Below are 6,924 nucleotides of genomic sequence, written 5' to 3'. Positions count from 1 at the left end.
CCATCGGTCTCACCTCCACGGCCTCGATGATGGTGACCACATCTCCCTTGTGGAAGGCGAGCTCCCGGGGCTTGGGCTTGGTGTGGTCATGCTTGGTGACACACTGGGTCCCGGGGGGCCAGTGCTTCTGCAAGGGGACGGCAGCGTCAGCAGGGACAGCGAGAGCTGGACCCCTCTGCCTCCCACACCCACCAGGGCCAGCCCCAAGGACCATCTGGAACCCCGGCTGAGGACCAGGGGCACTGGGCACTAGCCCTCCTGACCCCACGGTCCTGGGGGCAGATGTCACCCCGATGTCAGCAGGAACTGCAGGTGCCCACGTGCAGCCCCACTCACCCCAGGCATGGCCAACCGTCCGCGCATCAGGGACTCCCCGTCCTCTCCTGCTGCCACCTGCAGAAGAAACCAGAGGGCTGTGGAGGGATGGGGCTGAGCTGGCCCATCCCAGGCCACCACCGCTGCCCCACAGGCTCCTCTGGCCAGTGCAGCCCCCGTCTGTCACACAGCCCTGCACCACGGGGTGCAGGAAAGGCTCAGAGCAGGCTGCAAACCCTGCCCTGTGTCCCAGGGACACTCCTGTCCCACACACAGGAGGGAGCAGGACCCAGCTCTCCTGCTCTCTGCTACTGGCACGACAGGAACCCAGAACTGCAGCTGTGGGGGAAGCAATGCAGTTTTAGCAGGAACTTGCTCTTTCACCTCCTCTTTCGGGACCTCCAAGTCATCAGGGCCATGAGGTTGTGACCCTGCAGGTGTGGGATGCAGCAGGCTTGTGTGGGGGCTGCCCTCCACAGCGGGGACACTGACAAGCCAGGCTGGGCTCAGGGGGGACTGTCACACCCACTGACTGTGGGAGGATTGCACAAGGTCCTTATGTTCTCCGTGCTACCAGCTGGTCATGCTGGGGTGCATGTGACAGTTCTGCAATTCAAAATTGTGGGTTTTCTCCTCCTGGAGTCTGTCATCACCAGTGTCATCTCCTTGGGAGGATCACAGACTCCCAGAATGGTTTGGGTTGGAAGGGACCTTAAAGCTCATCTTGTTTCCAAACACCCTGCCATGGGCAGGGACACCTTCCACTAGCCCAGGTGGCTCCAAGCCCCGTCCAACCTGGCCTTGGACACTTCCAGGGATGGGGCAGCCACAGCTGCTCTGGGAAACCTGTGCCAGGGCCTCACCACCCTCACAGCCAACAATTCCTTCCCAATATCCCATTGAACCCTGCCCTCTGGCAGTGGGAAGTCATTTACTCCAGGCCTTTGTCCAAAGTCTCTCTCCAGCTCTCCTGGAGCCCCTTTAGGCTCTGGAAGGGACTCTCAGGTCTCCCTGGAGCCTTCTCTTCTCCAGGTGAACCTCCCCAGCTCTCCCAGCCTGGCTCCAGAGCAGAGGGGCTCCAGCCCTTGGAGCATCTCCGTGGCCTCCTCTGCACTCACTCCACGATCTCTTGATGTTGGTGCCTGGAGGCAGCTCTGCAGGGGGGTCTCACCTGAGTGGGGCAGAGGGTCAGAATCCCCCCCTCACCCGCTGCCCACGCTGTGAGATGAGCTCCTTGGAGCAGAAATGACTTTTCTCTGTTCCTCTTATGGAGGGTGAATCATGGTCACCCCTCTGCATCACCAGGGGTGAACTCATCCCTGTGACAATGTGGCTCTGAGGTCTGTCTGACTGACTGTGCCAGTCCCTACCCACAACAACAACACAGGGGCAATTGCAGCTGCTACAGGTTAATATTAGAAGGCAGCAGTTGTGACTGTACCAGAAGCCACCATCAGGCAGCACTGCCACCCCCTCACCCTGCAGCCCCCCCATGGCACACGGATCATCTTGGTGAAGTCAGGGATGTGGAGGCTCCATGCCTCTCTCCCCAGCAGGCACAGCCAAAAGCTGACATGACTGGGTGCAGCTCAGCTCACTTCCAGGAGGGTGAGGACCTCATAGGCACAGAGGTTCAGAGCAGGGTCCTCTCTATACCCCTCACCATGGCACACCCTGCTCCAGGGAGGGACCTGCTGGCTGAGCCAGGAGGGCTGATGGCAGCTCTGACAGTTGGCCTTTCATTTCCTGCTTCTCCAGCACAGAAATTTCTGGTGAAAAGCAGTAACTGTTTGCTCAGTCTTGCCCCTGTGTGCAGACAGGGGCGTGGGGTGCTGGACACACACCACACATGGACACTGCAGCTGGCAGAGCCTGGAGACCAGCCAGTGCCTCACCCACAGGGACAGCAGAGAATCACCTCCCTCCTGGTGACACTTGTCCTAAAGCAGCTGTATGTTCCTGGAGGTGTTTGATTGATGAGGTTCCCATCACTGGAATAAGCGATCCCACAATCCAGGGGTGTGGGCAGAAAGCCTGGGAGAAGATATTTGCTCCCTTCTGCGTTTTGGGGCCGTTCTGTACTTCTATTAATCGGTTAACCCGAGCATTTGCAAAGAGGATAAGATGCACAGAAACGTGGTGGGGTTTGGTGGAGCCGCCCTGACCCTGAACTGGAGAGCTCAGGCTTGTTTTCAGTGCACGGAGTCCCTGGTTGAGAAGCTGCCAGACCCGGCAGCACCGTGACAGGAGGGGACACCACGTTGGGAGGCTGCACCTCTGCCCTGCCCCGCGATGGGAACCAGACACGCCGTGCACCCCCCTCTGAAGCAGAGACCACGGAGCTGTTTCACAAACACCCGGCTGCCCCCAGTGTCACTCGGACAAAGGACAGGTACAGCTCCTCTGCTGGAAAACGGGTGACACCTGGGCCTTTCCCCACTGCCCACCACGCCCTTAACACTCAACAGGGCGCCCGCCCCTCCCTGCTGACAGAGGGGACACAAGGACATGTCACCTGCTCTCGGCACCTCTCAGACCCTCGTTCTTACCTCTCAGCAGTGGCCATGTGGGGCCACGGGGCAGCAATGTCTGGGGTAGCTCACAGCTAAGCCTGGAGTTGGATTGCTGAACTGTTGCAGGGTAGATCCTCTTTCCCACGGAGGGCCAAGCTCTGCGTTCAAGGGCAGTTCTCAGAAAGAGCCGCTGCCCAATTTCCTGATTTCTCTGCTGGGGAGGCTGCGGAGCAGCGTCACGGCGGCCCTAGCGCCGCCCGTGCCCTCAAACCTCCATCGCAGGTGACTCATTATTTGACAACACTTAGAGCAACTTTCTGCCCTTTGAGAGCACATGCACACACCCCTGCTGGAAGGGAGCTGGAGCTCTCCAGATCCTGTCCCCTGCGGCACCGTGTGACACTCACAGAGCTCACGATCCCCTCTGCACACAGGGACAGTCGCTCTCACCACCGGTGGCTTGGCCAGAGCAGCGACCACGGAGTGGGTGCCCATGGTGGCTGAGACTCAGGAGAGGGGGAGCTGGGACCAAGGATCCCCAAGTCTAATCCTGTCTCAGCATGGACTTCTGTGAGCCCCAGGAGAGGCTGATCCAAGAGCAGGGCCACCCCTCTCTGTTCCACAGAAGGTGATAACTCAGACGCTGGGATGGGCAGTGGCAGAGAGATGTTTAACTGAGCTCTGCTGCCAAAGGGCAGCAGCTTATCTGTGTCCTCCAGCATCCGCAGCTGCCTCCACAGCTCATCATCCCAGCCAGAAAACCAGGCACCACTTCTGCACTGATGTTCAGCATTTCCTCTATTCTGAGCAAAATGGTGAAAAAGAAGAAAATGCCATTTTGGCAAACACCGGACTTCATCCAGGGGGCTTGGGGGTTTTTTGGGGTGTACTTTTTTGTTTTGTTTTTAATACAGTGGTGTTTAAGCCTCCAGAAAACACTGTGGCAACTCAAGGGCAAGGCAGTGTACAAGAAAACTAATCCAGACTAGCCAGTGCTTTCAGCTCCATGTTTTTCCATCTACAAACAACTTGCCCAAGCCATTGACACCAATCTGTCCATAGGATTCTTGGGACAGATTTCCCCAGCAGCACTCCTTGCGTTATCCCCTGTATTTCTAGGGATGGATCCTTAGATACTTGGTTTGTTTAGGCTGGAGAATAAACAGACAAGTTCCCCCTTAGTGCCCTGCTGCACTCACAGGGTCTGTGCAGGAATCCCTGTGACAAACGTTTCGTACTTCTGGGTTTTGCCACATCCGGTTGTTGTCACAGACGTGACCACGGGCCAGAGAACTTGGCATCACACAGATGGAACAACCTGCTCAGACATAATAAATGGGCTTTCCCCGTCCTGCTGCATGGCCAGCAGAGATTCCCACTTGCTTCTGCAGGAGCTGGCATTCTGGGATTCTGTGATTCTATAAAACAATGGATTACAGAGATGTAATCACCTATGGAAGCGCTGAAATGCATCCCTCTGCAAATACATATTTTTGTATGGCTCACGACCTTCATCCCAGAATATTTAAACAGAACCTTCTTAACATCCCCAAAAATGTATTTAAAGAAGAAACAGCTTCATTTGACAATAAAGAACATAGAAATGATGTTCTAAAAAGCCACTGAAAATACTCCAAAAAGCCTGAAGGAATGTGAAGAGGGATTTGAAAATGAACTTTGAAGGAAGAATCACAGAATCCCAGAATGGTTTGGATTGGAAGAGACCCTAAAGATCATCTTGTTTCCAACCTCCTCTGCCATGGGCAGGGACACCTTCCACTAGCCCAGGTTACTCCAAGCCCTGTCCAACCTGGCCTTGGACACTTCCAGGGCTGAGGCAGCCACAGCTTCTCTGAGAAACCTGTGCCAGGGCCTTCCCACCCTCACAGGGAAAAATTTCTTCCCAATATCCCATCTAACCCTGCCCTGTGTCAGTGGGAAGCCATTCTTTGTGTCCTGTCCCTCCAGGCCCTTGTCCCAAGTCCCTCTCCAGCTCTCCTGGAGGCACTGGAAGGGGCTCAAAGGTGTCCCCAGAGCCTTCTCTTCTCCAGGCTGAACATCCCCAGCTCTCCCAGCCTCCAACACATACACAAAGCTGAAGCCTGTGGCAATTCCCTCACTGACTGGCAGCATCAGCACCCAAAGTGCTCTGCTCTGCTTCTCTCCTCTGCACTCTTTTTCCGTGTACTCATGGCAGCACCAAAGTCACGTTACAGCCAGTCCTTCACACGTTTGCTTGGTCAACTTGGCTCAAAAACACCAAAAAGGAAGTGGCTCCGTTTCTAAGTACACACTGCACATCACTGCTCCCAAACAGCCCCCCCAAACACAGGATTCCTGCTCCTCCACAGGGTGGGGGATAAACCCCAAACCCATACAACAAAATGGGGCAGTTTCAGGCACTTCAGGCCAGGCCAGAAACTGCCCCCAGTCCGAGGGCAGAAATCTAAAATTATAAAGAAAATGGATAAAGAACGCACATGATACTGAGGGGAGGGATTTATTTCTTTTTTTCTCTAGTATATCTGTCTACCTGTTTTGCTGTGGAAAGAGTTTCTTCTGGAGCAAGGAGTGGGAGGGGAAGGAGACATAACAGAAGGAAAGGAACTGTTGCTACAGGCAACTTGACTCTTACACAACGGTGCAATTTCTGTGGTGATCATGGAATCACAGAATCACAGAACTGCTGAGGTTGGAAAAGACCTCCAAGATCATCAGGCCCAACCACCAGCCCAGCAACACCATCGTGTTCACCACTAACCCCCCTCCCCAAGTGCCACATCCACACTGTGTCTGAACACTCCCAGGGATGGTGACTCCACCACTGCCCTGTGCCAATGCCTGACAACCCTTTCTGTGAAGAAATTTACCCTAATATCCAACTTAAACCTGCCCTGGCATAACTTGAGGCCATTCCCTCTTGCCTTGTCACTTGTTAACCGGGAGAACAGACACAGCCACACCTGGTTCCACCCTCCTAAATTGTACAATTTTGGAAAATTATAGCACAATAAAACTACCTACAGTGCACTATTTTAAGAACATGTTATTTTAAATGTAAGATATCAGACTAACCCAGGACCTCTTTATAGGATAAATTAGAATCATGTGAACATTATTTCATACACACAGTGTCATTATTAGGCAGCACCTTCTTTTTTGTCCTATTTTCCACCTCCTTCACCCTCTGCTCTTCTACCTGTCTCTCTTCTCTTTTTATTCTGTGTATTGGAAGATCCCAAGTCCCCTGTTTATGTTCAATTTGTTTATTTGTTTGTTTTTCTCTAAGCCAGCACTTTTAAAACATGACAGGAGAAGGAGGAGATAAAATGGGAACAACCCGAGTGAAATGAAGGCAGCTCTATGAAGGGAACATACAGAAATCTGCAGTTCCTCCCACACACACTATGGAAGGTGGCATTTAAAATTATTTAGAATATCATCACCACCACTACACCACACACAGAAATTAAGCTTATATTGCAAACCTTCACCTAAAGCTAAGGTAGCCAGCTCCTTGGAAAATACAAAATCAAGAATTTGGTGTTCAAGTTGAAGCCTTCATAATCAACCTTCTGCCCTGAGCCACAGAGTTTTCAGGCAAGACTGGTTACAGCAATTTTAATTTATTCTCATACTGGGTTCTCTTTCATCATATTTAACTCGAGTAACTGTAGGATTTTGATGTTTTCTTATTCGGTATTGATCAAGAAAGTCAATGCTCTCATTGCAGAATCAGGCAAACTGTAGCTGTTAATGAGAAAGAAGTAATTATGTGTAAATGACCTTTCCTACTGCATATCAAACCAGGAGTGACTGAGCAAACAGGCTGGGAAAGAGCTTGAGTCACGCACTGGACAATTTTATGTGCTACAATAAGTTCTGTGGCTTTCCACAGAAGCAATAAAAAATGGGACAGAGGAGTCAATGGCACATAGAAACAAGGAGCATTTCATTTATGGACAATGGGACTCTCAGTCAGTGGGATACTCCCACCTTGTGTTGTCTCTGTGATGGTAGAACCAAATTAACCAGGTCCCTTCTGTCCAGGGGGTTGGGATGGATCTCAGGGAAAGGTTCTTCCCCCAGAGGGTGC

The 6,924-nt window shown here is 52.6% G+C and overlaps 1 long non-coding RNA gene across 1 annotated transcript; it reads right to left on the bottom strand.

Moving 5' to 3' along the window:
• Positions 1–18: 18 nt before the first annotated feature.
• Positions 19–3,085, bottom strand: LOC113977371. Its single transcript, XR_003537325.1, has 3 exons — positions 2,865–3,085; positions 337–393; positions 19–127 (listed from the first exon to the last, which is right to left on the bottom strand). It is a non-coding gene; the product is annotated as an uncharacterized LOC113977371 (long non-coding RNA).
• Positions 3,086–6,924: the final 3,839 nt, after the last annotated feature.

Source organism: Neopelma chrysocephalum, unplaced genomic scaffold (genome assembly GCF_003984885.1).
Source record: "Neopelma chrysocephalum unplaced genomic scaffold, ASM398488v2 Primary Assembly neopelma1_227, whole genome shotgun sequence".
NCBI classification, from domain to species: domain Eukaryota; kingdom Metazoa; phylum Chordata; class Aves; order Passeriformes; family Pipridae; genus Neopelma; species Neopelma chrysocephalum.
Note: the sequence above shows the minus strand (reverse complement) of the source record. Positions and strands in the feature narration are given on the sequence as shown.